General features: G+C 45.1%; 1 pseudogene; it reads left to right on the forward strand.

Annotated features, from left to right (window-relative positions):
- Positions 1-12,923: 12,923 nt before the first annotated feature.
- On the forward strand, positions 12,924-15,936 carry LOC125547014 (NAC domain-containing protein 75 pseudogene; annotated as a pseudogene).
- The last annotated feature ends 5,509 nt before the right edge of the window (positions 15,937-21,445 follow it).

Here is a 21,445-nt window from a genome sequence, read left to right on the forward strand (position 1 = left end):
ACTCCTGCATGGGTCAATCACAACAAGTGTTTTCTAAAAAAATGCATCTTGATGTTCCGTGCTATGCACGGACATCTTGCTAGTACTCCTACAGAAGACTAAGTTGGTGATGCTGGTGTGTCTGCCATCCGTCATTTCTAACCATTAGATCTACATCTAACGACTGTGAGGTAAGTTGTTGCCTTTTCTCACCAACATCCCACTTCCCTACCAATTTGCAGAAAAACCAATAATTAGTATCTTAAAACCAACCAAATCCCCCCCTCACCTCACCAAAACAACCCAAGGATATATTCTAATTGAAACATAATATATCTCTAGTGATATATGTATATCAAAATTAGAGTGTTTTGTATCAAGTTTGTGCATAAGTATTATTCTAATTATGATCCGTTGCAACGCACGTGAACATTGCTAGTATTTGCAACCATGCAAAAAATGCTAGTATTTCCATAGTTTCAATTTTTCCATCAAGATATTAGTCACTCATGGTTGATATTTACTTTCAATCACGTACACATATGCACTATGTAACTAGCCTTGCTTATTGGCTTCCAAAGCTTAATTTTCACTCCTACTTACAATATTTAGAGTACTTAACAAAAAACTACCACTTTCAACCAGCCCTGGGAAGAAACTATTGTACAATAAATAGCAAAAATATACCCAAAATTTCTTAATCCACGCCAAAAAACTACTACCTAGTGTTGATTAGGCTCGTTTAAACCCGTTTATGACAGGGTTGGCCCACACGTCCGTGCTGATGAGGCAGCTTAAACCAACACATTTTGTTTGGCAGTTGACACGAGGGACCCACATCTGACCTTCTATCATGTTATTCCCCCTCAAATCATTATTTTTCCTGAACATTACTTCAAACAGTACTGACGCATGTTCGTCGGTGGCGCCGGTGATGAGCGAGTTGGCCACCGCTCTGCCGGACGGGCCGGACGCCGCGCTGGCCTCCGCACGGGTTGGCAGGCTGGCCCGAGCGTGACTCACGAGAGATCAAGCCGCCACGCTGGCCTTCGCTCGAGCCAGATGGATGGCCTTAGCGTGACGCCCGCGAGCAAGCCGCCGCGACGCCATGCCAATCTAGCTAGCAAACCTTGTAGACAAGTAGCTGGATGGAGCTATCTTGGCTAGCTAGCGGCCACGAGCGCCGGACGGAGCTGGCATCCGGGCTGCCACAAGATGGGCTCCACACCACCAGCGGTTTTGACCTCGCCTTCTGCCGGCGGCAGTAGCTGCGTCCCATGGCCGAGGATGACTAGGTGGATGGGCCAGAGGAGGAGGTCACTCGAGGATTTTTGTGCAGACTGACATGTAGGTCCCACAAGTCATAACGCCAAACTTGCCGGTCGAATAGAAGGTGTTGACTTAAGGGGCGACATGGGTTGAAACATGCCTATAACGGCATTTTTAGAGTAGTCATTTCTTGGTAGGGCTAGTTGGTAAGGGCATGTACAATGGTTGATAAGGTAGTCTTATCTTAAGTCTGCCACGTATGCAAGTGGTAGTAGTTTCTTGGAATTATCAGTGGTTTCTTGTAAGGAACAATGTACTACTAGCGACAAAAGGCGATTCTAGGTTGCGTTGTACTCCAACGAGTACTACTAGTGGTCGCGGGAGTGTATACCTTGTTGTGTGGGTTCGATCCCATCCGAACGCATGACGGCCCTTTTTTAAAATAGTAACTTCGCTGCAAGCCAATATTGTACACGGGTAGTTTGAGTTTTGAAGTCGAACGGACGTGTCGCACCACAATCTGGGTGCACTGGATAGCCCAGCCACGTGAACGGGTTTTCCTTCCCATCATCTCGTGGCTCGCGTGCTCGCCCTAGCCACACCTCGCTTGCAGCTTCCTCGTCAGCTAGTAGCATATTTAAACTAGCGCCTCCCAATTAAGCCCGAGGAGCCGAAAAAGCCTGGCGCGACATTGGGAACTATGCAATATGGCTATGTACATAAAGTGCTAGTACTCTAGTACACTGTAGCTTGTGGCATTGCACGCATGGACTTCACTCCATTATTGGCTCTATAAAAGAAATTAGTCTTGACGTGATTTTTTTTAAACAGAGGCAAAAGCTTTACCTCATCTCATTCATAAAGAAGGAACTACTAACAAAGTTCGACGAGATCCATTACACCTCCACAAATGGAAGCAAAAAGCCTAGTCTCGTTGTATCAAATAACTCAAATGTTCTGCCCACGCAGTAACCGTCGCTGATAAACAGGTTGCTAGTGTGTGCGTGAGAGGAGCGGCTGAGTAGGCCAGCTATGCGCTTGAATAGAGCACCGAGAGTACCCACTACGCAGGTGTACTTTCCCTGCATTGATAGTACAGTGATGGTTCTAGAGAACAGTACTACCCTCCACTTGCAACTGTAGCTCCTTGGCCCAGAGATTCAAGAGTTCAAAACTGGTGCACTATACTAGAAGCACAACACATCACACTACTAGTTGAGAAAGTAGTACTAGTACCGCTATAGTACGAGTACGTAGTAAATAATAGCCTCACTCCTTCGCTAAGGAACGATTGAGGAGCTACAGTTGGAAGGGCCGAGGCCCTACGGTTACTATGCTCTTATCTCCTCCTCGCTAGTTCCCCTTCCCCCGAAGAGAAGGCAGTTCGTCGCTGCTCCCATGGATTCGCCAGGCGGTTCTCCTCCTCGTCGGGGCTGGGAGACATTGGACGACGATCCTCTAGGAGAAATCGCACGCTGCTCCGACATCCTCACCGCCGCAAGACTCGGTGCTTCCTGCACCAACTTTTTCAAGACGGTGCTTAAACATGCTTGGGAAAAGGCCAAACTTCTTGGTCTTCCATGCGTCCTTGGGTAGAAGGTTCTTCTATGGGACAATCCTTCGAACAGTCCACCGCTCCCTGGCCATGGTTGCACGTTGACTCCGCTAGAGTTGCCCACGTTGAGAGGTTGTCGGATTTTGTCCGATGAGCAAGTCAGTCATGGAGTTTGATCATGTAGTACTTAGTTATTCCATTTCCATCCCGTAATTTCTCCGCTGCCCACCGTCTTATATATAGGTCTGGGTCGGTGCCAACGAAGATTGGCTTGCATACCTCCGGTCGGATACCACCATCATTTTGCACAACATCCACAGCAGTGCGGCCGTTCCCGTAGACCCCTTCTCAACCATTGGGATCGGCCTTCCGGACTGGCTGGGCTTGAATACGTATGATGATGCCTACATGAATTCGAAGAAGATAGCAATTGCGGACCCGCCGACAAAGCGATGCGGCTACGACGATTATTATCTCAGCGCGGTGTTCGACATAAGGATTGCCATCAATGCAAGAGGCAGTAACAACAGAGGCTGGCGCATGTTGGCCGCAGCATATTTGTACCCCTACATGTTCGAAGATGTTGTGCGCCATCTAGGCCCCATCTTCGCGGTGACAAGCCAGGGGACTTGTTTCATCTGGTTGCCATCCTACGGTACAGGAGATTACAAACAGAATGCACAAACCATTATTTGCATCCCTAACGGTACTCCACAATTTTGCATGGACCAGTCATCCCTCGATCAAAATAAGATCGCCGATCCAGGATGTGCATTTGCATCCGCGATTCGGTCTAACCTGGAACCTTGTAGCTGACTTTGGCATATTGGGATCAACTATCTTAGCAGTCGTTACCCATGGTACCACTGATGTGCAAGATGGTCACACAATCTACCACGATCAAACCGTCATCATCTACCCAGGTATTCCATTTAGTATTATATTTTTAACCCTCTCGCCTTCTCTTTCGTTGTTGTACTACTTACTAGTACTAGTAGGAGTACTTTTTAGCTTGGAGGACACGTATAGCTAGCTAGGCCCTTGAAGACTTGAACCCACTAGCTGCCACCATTTTTGTTTTTCCATGTCTTACTATCTCATCCATGTAGCCAAGAGTGGCTATATATAATAAGCCGGTTATTTTACTTCCTCTGTACCGCAGTAGTACTATTTGCTGCACAGTATTACTGATTGCCATATTTGAGCACAATATTATTATGCATGGACCTTGACTGTGTACGTCACCATGTGTCCAGATCTGAGATGTCGTGTGTACCAGATGAACGGCGCCGAGTTCGACCCCCGTGATGCTACGTGGGTGCCGAGGAACACTCTTAGAGAGTACTGGCTTTTCATTGGGGATAGCTACCCCATTGTGAAGCGAATGGCACCTTCCGTGCACGACACCGAAGGCCTGCCATTCATGAAGCATGGTTGTGTCTTTAGTGCGCATCGCCGGATGAATGACATGCTGGGACACGCTATCCTTGATTTATGCTGCTTCAGCTTGGATGAGTCTCCATCGTGTGGAACCAGACTAGAAAGCTGTGACAATGATTCCCGTTGCCCAGCACTATGGATCGTGCCATCCATGAAGAACACCTGGGACTGGAACCTGGAGGAGGACATCTAGCCCATCTATAACGTGTAAGTGGGGTATGGTAAATTGTGAACGGTAGCGCTGTCAATATATGTACACTAGTCGTGCACAAATTTATCACATGAATTGGAGATGAACTTGTGTGGCATACTGGCATTTGTCCTTTAGAATTTATTACTGGTAAATGTGTTATGTGTACGTGCAACTTGTGTGGTTGTTGCATGGGATCCAACATGCTCATTGAGAAAAAAAGGTGGCACGGCTTTGGATATAGGTGACGTAGCGGCATCATACAGTAGCATCGTTCACTATAGTTGTAATACTCCTACTAGGAAGACAACTCCTATAAAACCTTGCGCTTGGCTCTTTGCCTCTTCGGGAGGTTCAACAGTTCATACTCGTGTGAACCTTGCACTTGGCTCTTCGCCTCTTCGGAAGGTCCAACAATTATAATACTACAGTACAATATGCTTTTGGCAATCTGACACAGATTGAACTGCTGCACATCCACCGCGAGGGCGAGGGCGAGCAAGAGGGAGAGGGCGCCGTAGTCAAAACCCTCTCCTCGTCCTGCGAGCCACCGCACGCGTGGGTGAGGGAGAGGCGTAGTAAGCAAGCTTCTCCTCGTTCGGCGAGTTGACGGGGCACATCAATAGTCGCAGAGCACCGTATTACACCCTACTAACCGGCCACATAGTTGACGTGGCACTTTGTTGATCGGTTAAATTGTCACCTGTTTCTAGGTCCCACCTGCCAGTTGGCAGAGCAAAGAAATCAGTTGAACAAAACTTTATGCAGGCGCGACAGGAGTCCAACCCTTGCGCGCGAACCACCTTGGCTGTGTATGTGAGTGCATGCATGTGTACTCCCTCGGTCTTCCAACAAAGAGTGTACATCGGCTAAAAAACAAAGAGTGTACATCTGCACTTCCAATGCATTTAGCCTTTAATCTAAATTCGATATTGATTGACTAATGCACCAACTTGTGCTCTAGCTATAGGCTACATGTCTATCCTTAATTACAACATGCAACGACCTTCATTTAATATTCTTCTCTCAATGGTCGTATGCACACATAAATCTGCTACTTTTGGGCGTTAATTATGCCCTGGTCAATGTGTAAATCTCTAAATGTACAGTCTTTCATGGACGTAGGGAGTAGGTTGAGCACTTGAGCGTGAGCGTGTGTGTTGCATCGCATGCTGTGTGCGGCATGGGTGCGTGGATGTTGCGTGTGTCCATGTGTGCGTGTGAGTGTTGCATGTCGCATGCATGCATGCATGAGGCTTTTACTCCCTCCCATTGACATGTTCATATTTCAAGCTTCCTCTGTTCCCTCCATATTGTGATACTTATTCTGTTCCCAAATACGGAGTAAAAGCCTCCCTCTGTTCCCACGGAGTATTTCTCTCTCTAGAGATTTCAACAAGTGACTACGTACGGAGCAAAATGAGTGAATCTACACTCTAAAATATGTCTACATACATCCTTATGTTGTATTCCATTTGAATGTCTAAAAAGACAATATTTAGGAACGAAGGGAGTAGCAAATAAACATTACTCTTGTTTTTCCCTCCTTGGTCACGGTGCACAACCAAAGATGACTCACCTAGATGGAGGGAGTAGATGGTCAAAGTTTGACACAAAATTAATGCATTGGTAAACATAATTTTTTGAGGAAAACGAGTGCATTAATTGAGTGTTTTTGCAAACTACAAAAATTATGCCACCACTCATCATCTAGATGGCATCCTTAGCACCTGTACAAGGCGGAGCATTGGGAGGGGCCCGAGCATACATGCATAGGGATGCTATACATAGGAAGTCTTCGCGGTCCATTATTCCCCATCTCGGTCAAAGAGAACTATTCAACTAGTCTTCATAGTGAAGTGACAATACACGCTGCAGCAGATGGGACACTTGATTAATAAGCTGAACCAGCGTGTTGGTGTTACTAAATCAGCCTTACCTAGTATTGCCATCATGTTTGCCAGTGGAGCACGCTTCCGCAAATACGACTACTCACCTCTCTCCTCCATTAACTGACATATGGGCCCTCTTGAGGCAGACCCACATTTCATCGGCGTAACTATTTACACTCCAAAGGACGGTATATCCTGGTAGTAGTACTAGTAGAATTGAGATTTAATGCACTTTAGTCCCCGTCTTTCACTCTTCTTCCTCCTCTCTTCTTCTTCCTCCTCTCTTCCCCATCGTCGGCTGCCACCATTTCCCCCCACTCACTGCTCGGCCGCCCACGCCATCTTCCTTGGTAGCTCACGTGTACCATATCCCCCCGCTCACTGCTCGGCCACACACGCCATCTTCTTCGCTTGCCCGCCCGAATCAACTTCTCCGCTGGCTCGCAGGCACCGAAAACCTCAGTCGCTCAGCGCCCTAAAAAACCCTATGGCGGAACCGATTGACACGCAAAGCCGCGATTGGAATTCCCTCCCCGATGTTCTCTTGGAGCAGATCTATAATCGTATGGACCTGCTCAGCACCATTCGTCTGGCCACATGCTCGGTGTCTTTGTACCATCTACTCGTCTGCAACTGGCCGGCTCTTTTCAAGACACCCTGCTTGCTGATGCCTGATCCTCGCAGGTAGCCCAGACACCGACTTGACGATCCTACAGAGGTTGACGTGGTGCCCCTCGCCATGCTACCACTACCCGTACACCTGTCCTTCATGCGCGGCCACTACTGGGCGGGCATGAAGGCCAACTGGATCGTCCTCATCCACCAATCCGGTAGTCCGTGGCATCTCGTGGATATCTACACCCAGCGAGAGATCACCCTTCCATCATTGGATACCGCCGCCATCGAGCCTCGCGGTCCGCCGGACACTCCTGCCTACTACGCAAGAGACGCGTCGAGCTTTTGGCTCGACCTCTGTTTCCTGAAGGTTGTAATATGTGAAGTGCCCATGCCATCACAAGACTACATGGATTACAAGCTCATTGCCATGGTCAACATGGGATTAGTCTATCTGGAATCTGGTTGCCATACATGGTTATGGCTCATCATCGATCCTCTTCACCCAACATTTCTGTCTGATGCTATAGTGCACGATGGCATCGTTTATGCGGTCGACACACAGATTGGCTGCCTATACTAGTGGAATCTATCGTTGTGTAATTGTTCTGTCTCATCTCATCTTTACCTTAAGAATACGACTACCTATTCATTGTTGCAAATTTAGAATATGTAGTATGTCTATAACCACATCATTGTTATATGTTCCTCTCATTTCCTAGATTTTTATGACCACACATGTTATTGTTAGAGTTGATATGAGAACAATTGGCATCTAATGATTGTTAGAATAGATATTATGAGTATAACCTCATGATTGCTATATGTTACTATCATTTCCAGGATATTTATAACAACGCATGTTATTGCTTAGAGTTGATATGATAACTGTAGTAAGTGCTATGGTAGAATATGATTAGGCCATGTCATATATGTTTTCCTCTCATTGTTACATGATGTTTGAACCATGATATATTGCTAGAATATGAGAGCCATTGGCTTATTTTTTTAACTTGGGGTATGATTATGACCATGGCATTGCAATTCTCTATCTATGATATGTGTCACAGTTATAATAATCTTAATTCCACACATACTCTAAACATGATTGTTTATTTTTTCCTTTTGGTCTCCAATTTGAATTGTTGCAACAGATGCAAATGTGTTGGCCTTCATGATTCCAGGTCATGGAATCATACCAGCCGATGGGTGGTGGTTAATCGCTCGTTTAGCTGACGGCGGCCATTTGATGCTCATTTGCACATACCAAATTGACCAAACCATTTCATCAAACCACATGCAGTACAATGTCTGGTGCGTTCGTGACATTGATGGCTATGGCTGCTTTGTGTTCGAGAAAGATCCCCGCTCTGTTGGGCCAGGCGTATTCAACTGGAGGCTGGTTTACAGCCTCGGCAACCACTCCATGTTCCTCATGCTCAATTATCTGATCATCCAACCAATCATCGATCATATCACCGATGATGGTTACCGTGCTATGCAACTTCCATTCGCCAGGGGGAACTATGTTTACACATCATACCATGGGTTTCATGAATCACCATATCCAGAGATTCGTCGACATAGCTTGTTGCCAGATAATCTTCAGTGTGTGAAAGGCATCAAGCTTCCATGTGATGGATGGCTTTTGCAAACCCGACAGGCGGCGATGTGGTTCATGCCAACAGCAAATATGCACAACTTGATTCGTACTGATATCTAGACTGAGCCATGTGTCCTGCTGCTGTAGCATGACCCTCTTTTGTTGGATATTACATATTGTTGTTAGTTTGAAGCACTCCTCTGGTTAGAAGGATAGATACCATTCTGGGATCAAGTGCATCCTAACTCACCTACATAGCATGTACTGATAATGATGATGGAGATGCTATCAATTAGGCTTCAAATGTGTACTTGTTGGTGAAAGTGTTGTCCAATGGGAATTATATTTTGTATTACTCATGTAGCCTACAAAGTGTGTCGCACAGCCTTGTAACTTCTTACCCCATTTCTAAATTTGTACTAGTCCTCTATACCATATATTGTGCTACTCGTACTACTACCTCCCTCCTGGTTTACTGGTCCCCTTCATAATTTGTGTCAAATTTTGACCATAAATTTCACTAACTAAATGTTAATGCATGTCACAAAAAATTATATCGTTTTATTCGTCTTTGAACATAGTTTCCTATGGAATAATTTTCAGTGACATGCATTGACATTTTGTTAGTTAAACCTATGGTTAAAATGTGACACTAATACAACTAGTAAGTAGTACAGTAGAAGTACTAGTATACTGATGACCCACAAGTATAGGGGATCTATCGTAGTCCTTTCGATAAGTAAGAGTGTCGAACCCAACGAGGAGCAGAAGGAAATGATAAGCGGTTTTCAGCAAGGTATTCTCTGCAAGTACTGAAATAAGTGGTAACAGATAGTTTTGTGATAAGATAATTTGTAACGAGCAACAAGTAACAAAAGTAAATAAAGTGCAGCAAGGTGGCCCAATCCTTTTTGTGGCAAAGGACAAGCTATAACACCCTCGATGCGACTATATCTTCCACATGTCGAGGCACGACTTAGAGGCATAATCGCATTGAAGGCATTTGTCGCAAGTTAGGCAATCTTCACAACATCCCATATAATATAGATAATAAAAGGGGAGATAACATAGTTGGCTTACACTCGCCACGTCAATCAAGTACATAAATAACATTACATCATTCAAACACTCATGGCCCGACTACGGCGCCAAAATAAAAGATACCCAACATGCGACATGGTCCCGATCACCCCCAACTGGGCACCACTACTGATCATCAGGGAAAGACACGTAGTAACGTTGAGAGTCCTCGTCGAACTCCCACTTGAGCTCAAGCGCGTCACCTGGAGCGGAATCATCAGGTCCTGCATCTGGTGTAATAGTAATCTATGAGCCACAGGGACTCAGCAATCTCGCACCCTCGCGATCAAGACTATTTAAGCTTAATAGGAAAAGCAAGGTATATATGTGGAGCTCCAGCAAGAGACTAGCATATATGGTGGCTAACCTGTTCGCAAAAGAGAGCGAGAAGAGGAGGCAAAGAGCGAGCGAGAAACTAGAGGACAACCTGCGCAAACATTACTCCAACACCGTGTCCACTTCCCGGACTCCGCCGAGAAGAGGCCATCATGGTAACTCACACAGTTGATTCATTTTAATTAAATTAAGGCTCAAGTTATCTACAACTGGACATTAACAAATTCCCATCTGCCCATAACCACGGGCACGGCTTTCGAAAGTTCAAATCCCTGCAGGGGAGTCCCAACTTAGCCCATGACAAGCTCTCATGGTCAACGAAGGAATATACCTCCTCTCGAGACGTTCCGATCAGACTCTATACCTCGGTTCTTCAAGACACTTCGACAGGTTAAAACAAGACCAGAAACACCGCCCGAATGTGCCGACAAATCCCGATAGGAGCTGCACATATCTCGTTCTCAGGGCACACTCAGATTGTCCAAACTTCCGGTAGGCCAGCCCAGAGTTGCCCCTGGTGGCCACCGGCGGCTGACGAGGTGGACCAACACTCAGAGGAGCACTAGCCCGGGGGGGTTTAAAATAAGATGACCCTCGGGCTCCAAAAACCCAAGGGAAAAAGGGGCTAGGTGGCAAATGGTAAAACCAAGGTTGGGCATTGCTGGAAAAGCTTTAATCTAGGCGAACTATCAAGGGGTTCCCATTATAAGCCAACCGCGTAAGGAACGCAAAATCCGGGAACATAACACCGATATGACGGAAACTAAGGCGGCAAGAGTGGAACAAAACACTAGGCGAGAGGCCGAGCCTTCCACCCTTTACCAAGTATATAGATGCATTAAGATAACATGGCAATATAATGATATCCCAACAAGTAAATAAATGTTCCAACAAGGAACGGCCTCCAATCTTCACCTGCAACTAGCAACGCTATAAGAGGGGCTGAGCAAAGCGGTAACATAGCCAATCAACGGTTTGCTAGGACATGGTGGGTTAGAGGTTTGACATGGCAATTTGGGAGGCTTGAAAGCAAGTGGTAGGCATCGTAGCATTGGCATAGCAAAAGAGTGAGCATCTAGCAAAGCAAAGATAGTAGTGATTTCGAGGGTATGATCATCTTGCCTGCAAAGTTGTCAGAGTTGACTGGATCCTCGAAAGCAAACTCAACGGGCTCCTCGTTAGTGAACTCGTCTCCCGGATCTACCCAAACAAGAAAAACAAGCAAACGGAACACAATCAACCACGTGCAAGGATCAAACAATATGATGCAAGGATGGTATGCTATGCGGGATGCGATGCAGGATGCATATGCAAGATTTGACAAGGAATGCATGAACCTGGCCTCAACATGGAAATCCAAGTGTGCCACTAGAAAGATGAGATGAAATCGCTTGAAAACTATATAAAGAATGCCGGAATCGGAGTTACGGTTTGGAAATGGCAAGCAAATCAAATATGGCCACATTCTGCGATTTACAGCAAGTAGCCATCTAAATGCAATAAGATCAACATGCTACAGCACTCAAACATGACAAAAAAAATAGATGGCAGGTATGCATTCAAGATTCTTAACAAAAGTCTAGCACTGAGCTACGGCCAATTCATCCATTAACAGGTTCAAACAAGCATGGCAAAAATGCATATGACAAACAGATTTCAGACTTAGTGAAATTAACACTTGTCTGGAATTTCAGATCAGGTAGCACTCTTCGGAGCAACAAAACTATATGCTACAGGACCTGAACATGGCAAAGTAAAGCATGGCATGGAGCTACTCAAAGAGCTTAACAAAAGTACCTTAGTGACCTTGAGCCAAAACGGATCAGAAAATACAATTGCAAGCATGTGAACATGGCAAAAACATAATCAGATCACAGACTTTGTGAAAACTGGAGCATGCTGAAAACATATATCAAGTAGGCATGTTTACGAGCTCGATGCACTCACTACGGAGCAAGTCATGATAATCTAAGCATACATCTAGCAAGAATACAAAAAATGAAAGCTAGACATGGTAAGAACAATAGCATAGCATGCACGGATCAACTACAACATCCTCGGTAAAATCGCTAACAAGTAGACAATCTGCCCAGATTTACGAAGTAGCAAAAGTCGAGCTCGATTGACTCAAGCTACGGTGCTACATAATTGCAAACAAAGACATGGATGGATAGAGCACTACAATATTAACAAAACATCCTTACCGATCATCCTCAAAAGAGGCACGGATCACTCGGAAACAACATGAACATATGGCAACATGAGATAAACAGGTCAAGGACTTAGTGGAAATGCTAAGTCCCTGAAATCAGCATTCCAAGTGCCTCACTTTGCAAGCTTGTGCTAGTCACCACACACATCACAAAAATACATGGGTTACACCTCTGGAAAGATGGCAAAACCCTTAACAAAACATATGTAGAGCTCATGGGCATATCATGCACACAATAATCATGGCAAAAATGACAAATATCTAAATGGAGCAGCAGATCTGACAATTATCTCAAGTAGCACTCTTCTAACAGCATTTCGGGCATCAATATGAACTCAAATGAAAATGGTGCAGTGGAATGAAATGATGTACTCTCTGAGATGAACATTTTGATATGCTATATGCCCAAAACAGAGCTACGGATGCAAAGTTACGACATGATGAATTTATGCACATGAACAAGGGAATTTCGGGGACTTAGACGAAAAATACCACCTCCAGATCTAGGGTTCTTGGCACGGATTCCGAGGCACGGACGGAGCTCGCCGGAACAGTGGTTGCCGGCGCTTGAGTTCGCCGGAGGAGAGGGCTCGCCGGCCGGAGCTCGCCGGCGAGGTGGCCGGAGCGTAGGCGCTGCGGAGGAGGAGGCACGCGGCGGCGGGGCCACGCCGGCGAAGGGCGGCGGAGGAAGCGGGCGGAGTGGCGGAGGTCGGCGACGGCGACCACGGCGGCGGGGCGGCGAGATACCGGCGATGGCACGCGGCGGCGCTCGGGGGAAGAAGGAGCCGGGCGCGGGCGGCGGAGGAACGGGCCGGGAGGGCCGTATCTGGGCCCGTCGGGCCTCGGCGGCGCGCGGGTCGGCGGCAGCGACGTGGCGGCGCGGGAGTGGCTGAGGCGGCGGGGCGGACGCGTCCGGTCTGATCCGGACATGTCCGGTGGCGCGCGAGGTGGAATTTAGGGTTAGGGGGAGAGGAGATCCGGGATTTGGAATGGGGGGTCTATATATAGGCATAGAGGGACCTAGGAGTGTCCAAATGAGGTGCGGTTTTCGGCCACGCGATCGTGATCGATCGCTCTAGATGATGGAGAAGGTTTTGGTGGGTTTTGGGCCAACTTGGAGGGGTGTTGGGCTGCAACACACACGAGGCCTTTTCGGTCCCTCGGTTAACCGTTGGAGCATCAAACGAAGTCCAAATGGTACGAAACTTGACGGGCGGTCTACCGGTAGTAAACCAAGGCCGCTTGACAAGTCTCGGTCCAATCCGGATATGTTTAATCCCCACACACGAAAGAAAGGTAGAAATGACCACCAGAGGAGAACGAAGCGCCGGAATGCAAAACGGACAACGGGGAAAATGCTCGAATGCAAGAGATGAACACGTATGCAAATGCAATGCACATGATGACATGATATGAGATGCATGACAACGATAACAATACACGGAGACAAAAACCCGAACCCAAGAAAATAAAATAACTTAAGGCTGGAAACGGCAAGAGTTGGAATACATATTGGGAAAATTACAGCCGGGGTGTTACACAAGCCTGGACAAACTCTTATATAAGTAAAAGCGCTCCCGAGGACACATGGGAATATCGTAAAGCTAGTTTTCATCACGTTCATATGATTCGCGTTCGGTACTTTGATAATTTGACATGTGGGTGGACCGGTGCTTGGGTGCTGTTCTTACTTGAACAAGCATCCCACTTATGATTAACCTCTATTGCAAGCATCCGCAACTACAACAAAAGTATTAAGGTAAACCTAACCATAGCATGAAATATATGGATCCAAATCAGCCCCTTATGAAGCAACGCATAAACTAGGGTTTAAGCTTCTGTCACTCTAGCAACCCATCATCTACTTATTACTTCCCAATGCCTTCCTCTAGGCCCAAATAATGGTGAAGTGTTATGTAGTCGACGTTCACATAACACCACTAGAGGCTAGACAACATACATCTCATCAAAATATGGAACGAATACCAAATTCACATGACTACTAATAGCAAGACTTCTCCCTTGTCCTCAGGAACAAACGTAACTACTCACAAAGCATATTCATGTTCATAATTAGAGGGGTAATAATATGCATAAAGGATCTGAACATATGATCTTCCACCAATTAAACCAACTAGCATCAACTACAAGGAGTAATTAACACTACTAGCAACCTACTAGCACCAATCCTGAACTTGGAGACAAGAATTGGATACAAGAGATGAACTAGGGTTTTGAGATGAGATGGTGCTGATGAAGATGTTGACGGAGATTGCCCTCTCCCGATGAGAGGAGCGTTGGTGATGACGATGGCGATGATTCCCCCTCCGGGAGGGAAGTTTCCCCGGCAAAACAGCTCTGTTGGAGCCCTAGATTGGTTCCGCCAAGGTTCCGCCTCATGACGCGAAGTTTCGTCCCGAAAGGTTGCTTCTGATTTTTTTTCTCGATGAAAGACTTCATATAGCAGAAGATGGTCATCGGAGAGCCACCAGGGGCCCACGAGGTAGGGGGCGCGCCCTAGGGGGGGGCGCCCCCCACCCTCGTGGAAAGGGTGTGGGCCCCCTGGTCTTCATCTTTGGCGAAGATTTTTCATTATTTATTATAAGGTATTCTGTGGAGTTTCAGGACTTTTGGAGTTGTGCAGAATAGGTCTTTAATATTTGCTCCTTTTCCAGCCTTGAATTCCAGCTGCTGGCATTCTCCCTCCTTATGTAAACCTTGTAAAATAAGAGAGAATAGCCATAAGTATTGTGACATAATGTGAAATAACAGCCCATAATGCAATGAATATCGATATAAAAGCATGATGCAAAATGGACGTATCATATACATCGGTCAAATTATTCATCATGTCCACACATTGAATTGATGTGACAACACGCTGCGTGTGAGGTGACACAAGAATCCCGGCGGCGTCTTTGGGTATTGTGGACTTCAGATTTGGAGTACCACTTATCTGTTGAAATCTTTCATCATTCACTTAAAACAGTCGATTGATCATACATTGAGTACCATATAACTGGAATTAACCGACGCAAGTCCAAGAAGGATTGGCCGGTGCTACTGGCTAGCGTCAAGTTTGATCCCACGGATCAGGAGCTTATCAAGAACCTTGAGGCCAAAGTGACTGCTGACAGCACGAGATCTCACCCTCTCATCGATTTGTTCATACCAACCATCGACCGCGAACACGACATATGCTACACCCTTCCTAAGAAACTTCTAGGTAAGACAGCCGATCAGCCGTCTACTTGCACAAACATATTCCTTTGTTTATAGCTCTATTTTTCTTTTTAGACGCAGACCTAGTGAAGCAATTACAATTTGACAGTTAATAAAGAGTGAAACAAGTGATTGCAACATGCCAAAGATGTTATGAAAATGCCAACCACGTACACTAAATCATGTATTCGACAATACTGCAGGTATCACACTGAGTGGCCTAAGCAAGCATTCTAGCACAATTCCAGGGCGTTCAAAAAGGGCACATGGACACGTTGCAAGATACTATCGGAGTGCGGCATGCACGCGATGTGGCACAAGAACGGTAATACCTTGCCGGTGGTGGTCAATGGCCGGCAGACAGGCAGCAAAAAGGTTCTGGTGCTGCACACCAACAAAAACTTCGACCAGCAGAGGACCAACTGGGTGATGCACCAGTACCACCTTGGGGACCTGGAGCAAGAGAAGGAGCGGGAGCTGGTCCTCTGCAAGATTTTCTACCAGACGAACACTAGGGCCAGGAGTAAAAAGATTATAAGTTAGTTTGGTACTGGTACTTGTACTACCTTGTCATTCGCAAGTTGGTATTGTTGTTAACGATCTTTCGGTATGAACTTGGCATTTTCTTCCAACCACCATGCCGAGGGTCGACGTGGATATAAAGCTGAATCATTTGTTTCAAAACGAATTTTCAGGCACCGGATTTTTATTTGATGGGTAGCATAAGCACCTGTCGTTCGAATTTCCAGTTCTCCAAATTTTTTGAAACAAGTGCATGCACTTATTATCATGATGGAAAAACAATATACCTACTGCATCTCAGTTATTAGTCTGTACTTGCAGAACTCTCTCGTTTTTGAGCAGGTATATTGGTTTTTCAGGTCGAGCAAGTTTCAGCTGGGTTGTAGACTGCCCAGGCTTGGTTTTGTTTTTAACAGGCCCAGCCCATAACGACAACGGGGCACAAAGATCCACCGGGTATCTACTGGCCTCTAGCCCGCCAGCGTTAGTTATATTTTGTCTTACAACATCCGCAGGCAGTTTTTTTACTGAATCAAACACACAACCCAGTTCTATTTTCCTCTTGAAACGCCATGTCCTACATCTGTTTTCTTATCTCTACCTATAGTTTTACTAGTTCATATACACGGATCATTATATTGAAAATACATAAAGTTCCCTTTTCATATTTAAATCCTTATTTTTGTTGTTGTTTTCCCTCCCAGCGCTGATTTTTTTACACTGGTTTTCCCTTAAACCAACTCAATTTTCCCACGTCTTATTTGCTTACAAAAACAAAACGATTTTTTTGGCAAATCAATAAGTTCTTAAAAATGTTTATCATTTCAGGATTACAATAGTTCGGACTCCACCGAAATATGCAAAATAAGGTTGAACTTTTTGGCCGTGGTCCTGGGCAGAAAATGGGCTGTAATAAATTACTTAAGAATTAGCAAATGAGCTGCAAATTATAATTTTTTAGCAAATGGGCTCTATGTTGTCTGCCACGGATTTGGAGGGTGACTTGTGGGCCTACTAAGTTCATGTGTACACAAGGTTTCTCAAAAAAAGAAACTTAGTCAACAATCGACTCTACAAGCATCACACAGTTAGATGTCAATCTAACGGCAATCATGCATCCACTACTAGGAAAAGGCCTGCTGGTGGCGCACCTATTTTGCCTACTAATGGCGCACCATAGGTGCACCACTAGCATCACGCCATTAGAATGTTTTACTAATGGCGCACCACACAGTGCGCCATTAGTATACCCATGATGCGCCATTAGTGTGCCTCCCAGGGGCCATATTTACCCATGTGCTCTGGCTTACTAATGGCACACTAGTTTATGATGCGCCACTAGTGTCTCTGGCTTACTAATGGCGCACTAGTTGGTGGTGCGCGACTAGTATGAATATTAGGGATTTTTTCTGATAATTGCACAAGTTACAAAATATATTACTGGACAGAATATAGACAGCACCGCACATGAACAGCAGATTCATAGAATACAATAGAAGATTAGTCTCCGAATACAATTCATCATATTAGTCTCCGAATTCAAAAGACCGAACAAAGATAGAACATTACAAGTCTCGAGACCGCGAGTAGCGAGTTTGTCGAAAGTAATACTAATCCTAAAAAGTCCTACTAATCATCATCATACAACTTCTAATCGTTATTTATAACAAGTCATACGATCATCATCTTGATAGTCATCGAACCAACCCTACTTAATTGTTCTTAGCACATGATCATCAGTATTAGGCAGGACCTAAATACCCTATTTAAGGTAAAATAGCATAAAACAATATAGACCCTGACTCTCCATTATGGAGAATGGAGATCATCCTATCTCCAATTCTTGCGCTTCGCTTCCTTTTGCTTCCAAGAACCTCCTTACGACTGTCCATACATTTTTTCCATCCTTTGATTTGCATGTCTCCACTTCTTTTAGAAATCTGGTATGGAGAGTTGAGATTCGTAGGATGACCTGGCTGTATGTTCAAAACATTAAGGCTACCTTTCTCATACATCAAATGAGGCACACAATTCTCTGGGATTATCTGTTGAAAAACATAGTAATAACTTCATAGTTAGCAATGATGTACTAGTTTTAGAAGTATGCAAAAGTTGCACGGATGTCATAATAGTAAAAAATCTTACCAGGGTATCTCCATGGTAGTTACCTTAGTTGAACACATGCACTAGTGGCACGTATTGACCATAATGTTGAGGAGTTTGATTGTAGATATTGTAATTCTCAATGTAAGTACAAAATCTGACCAGATGATTTTTCTCCTTGTAAGTTAATTTGGAGCCATCGGTGTAGTGGGTTTTGTCTACCATCTCCCGCACATTCTTTGAAGAATGAAAATAAGCTGTCAATGGAAATAAGTTGTCAACTATTTTGAAATAAACAATATAAATTAGCTAATAACTATGTTTGAGAAACTCACATAGCGGTAGAATTGGATGCGTATCAACAAGGACCCAAATGTCCATATTGTCTTGCTTGATTTCAGGATCACCGAGATCCATGGTGACAAGCATACCCTCATCAAAACCATACATCTTGCAAAATGCTTCCCATTTTTTGCAACCAAAATGGGTTACGCTCTCAGAATTGTACAGCTTTACTTCAAAATCCACATCATGATGAGTCCTTAGGTGAATTTTCTTTGTTTCAGAACTTTCATGGTCTTCAAAACCCATCCTCTCCAAGACATAGCGCCTTGCATGGCATGGGATAAGCTACTCAAATTGTAAAATATGAAAATTACACGTTGAAATAGTTGTAGTCATGCTTAATTACGAAAAAACACTTGTCGTCGTTGTGTACCATTTCAACATCGAAGGTCTCCTCGAGCTTAATGCTGAAGCGTCGATCATCGTCCAGGTGAGGCATGTCACACAGACCTCGCTCGTCGTGGCACCAGCTGCACTCCCCCGGGAGACTTTCGTCGTCTGATGACGACATTTCCTACGTTCATAATTCAAAACTGCATCATCTCTGTTGGGTCCAATAAGATAATCCACACTGTGGTGAAAACACGCCCTTCGAACTGGTTTGAGCAATTGCTGAATGGAGATGGTCTAAGATTTTCAGTAGTAAGAAGTGAAGTGGTAATTTTGAGAGCAAATGGTTAGGATGAGTAGTTCCTCTTTCCTATTTAGCTTTACAATAGAATATTGTTAGTCATGCACACTTGTGCATTTTCAGCCAGGCCCAATGGAGTTGGCCTAAAAACATTTCTTTCTTTAAGCCTGCTACATCCATCTCAAGTATTTATGGTCAAGGGTTAGCAGGGCCATCCAAATAGAATATGTGGTATGGGCTTTTTTAGTAGGTCATCCTACCAGATTAGGGTTTATCGATGACGAGCAACTGACATTAGTAACAACTATGAGTTGATATCACACTTCTATATGTATAACACAAGAGGCAGTTGATCCTACTTAATTAAGTACTAAGATACCCCGGCCCATGCATTTGTCGCAAGTACCCCATATGTCCTATTTTTAGCAAAGTCATGCTAAAATTCACGGAAAATTTCAGCCTGACCTTTGCTGAAAATAGGACATATGGAGTACCCGAATTTGCCAGAACGGAAGTTAATCGACATTCCGGCAAACTCAAGGGCCTCTCGGGGTACCTGCAAAATCATCACGACACGATGGTCGGAGACAAAACCCAGCAAACTCCTTCCCTTCACTCGGGGTACAACAATATATCTTATAGGGGTGAAACCGTACCCTGATTCTCCTTTCTTCCTCTTGCCGAAGAGAAGTTGGCTGCAGAGGATGGTCCAACTCATATCAGCCTGCAGAAGTTCATTGTATAATTTTATTTAGTTCTGAGCATATACGACTACTCTTCAGAGTGGGCACAAAGATGGAAGCAAACTAATAGCCCAAAGTGAATAGCAAATCGGCTACTGAAACTATACTGAAACCATGCTGAAACTTTACTGAAACTACTCCTTGGAAGCAAATTGTCTTGGAAGGAGTATTGTGTGCACAAATCTACTCTAGCTAGTTGCTTTCACTTAGAGATTGTTAGGTAGCCGATAGCACAAACAGCATGAGTCATTCTTCAGACCGTTACAAATAGAAACAATGGCAACCAAGGTTAAAAACCAACAACCCTATATATTATTCTGAAACTTCATATATTGAAATCACTTAGCAGAAATTCTTCCTTCCATTCTACTCAGAAATTTTGGAGATAATATTGTGGACTTTGGTAGTTTTCTTAAATCATTTCATTTATATTTTAAATAACAATAGGAATTATTTCATAATAGAATTTACCCCAAAAACAAATTCCTTTAATGCCATTTTCAAACTCTGAGTTGCCTCTGTTGCACTAAAACTAATTCAAATAATTTTTTTAAAATTTCCACAAAAGTTTTGGGAGACCCTATAATTCCTATAAATCATTTTCGAACAAAGACCCATCCTACTCTTTTGAAATTTTTGAGAGAAACACCCACTTTTCCTTTCTGATCCATTTTCAGTTTACAACTACAACCCTATTTCCCCTAGCTCCTAAAAATCTACAAAATTATCCCAACACAAGAACAGTACCTACACTCCCTTTTCCCAAACATCTCCTGATCACAAGTTCTAAATTTTCAACATCTGCGGCTTGTGAAGAAACTTCATTTCCTACAATTCCAAAAATTCTGAAACTTTGCTAGCACCTCTGTTTTGATCCAAACCATCACCACAAGATAATTGTAGGATAGCAGCAGCAGCAGCAAGATAATTGCATGAAGAGAGAGCAACTTACTTTGAGACAGCGTCTTGTCTCCGCTCGATCTGCTGCTTCAGGGCGACGACGGCAGTGGCTTGTGGTCCAATGGAGGGTGGTGGATGGTTGGGAGGAGGGGGGCGGCGTCGGTGGATGGTTGGTTGGGGGCGGCGGTGGTGGTGGTGGATGCTTGGGAGCGGCGGCGGCGGTGGATGCCCGGGGGTGGCGGCGGCTTGCGGTGGTGAGGGGTGGAAGAGCTGCGGTGGTGATGGGTGGAAGAGCGATGGAGGTGGGGCAGGGCACGCTGGAAAGGGGTCGTCGGCGGCGAGGGGGAAAGGGCGGCGGCGGTGGATGCTCGGGGGCTAGGGATTTGATCGGCGCAGGGGGCGAGGGGGAAAGGGATGGAGGCAGGGGGAAAGGGATGGATAGCAATGGCGCACCTCCCGGGGGTGCACCATAAGTACATCCATAGCTATGGCGCACCACCACTGGGTGCACCATAAGTAACTTTTTTATTGATAACAATGGCGCACCCTCTCCCGGTGCGCCATATGTAACTTTTTTAATTAATTTTTTATTGAAAGAAAATATTACACTATATAGAGGAGAGGAGTAGAGGAGGGAGGGAGGGAGCATTTACATTCGTTGACGAGGCGGTGGTTGGCATCGCATCGGAGATGCAGACCGTAGAAAGGAGGAGGACGCCGGTCATGGTCGTGGGCCGGCCTCGTCGCCTCGCGACGGCGTTCGTTGTCAGCCGTCGATGGACTGCGAGTAGCCCCGCCGAAGTATCCA

Source organism: Triticum urartu, chromosome 3A (genome assembly GCF_056163025.1).
Source record: "Triticum urartu cultivar PI428250 chromosome 3A, HENAU_Tu73, whole genome shotgun sequence".
Lineage (NCBI taxonomy): Eukaryota > Viridiplantae > Streptophyta > Magnoliopsida > Poales > Poaceae > Triticum > Triticum urartu.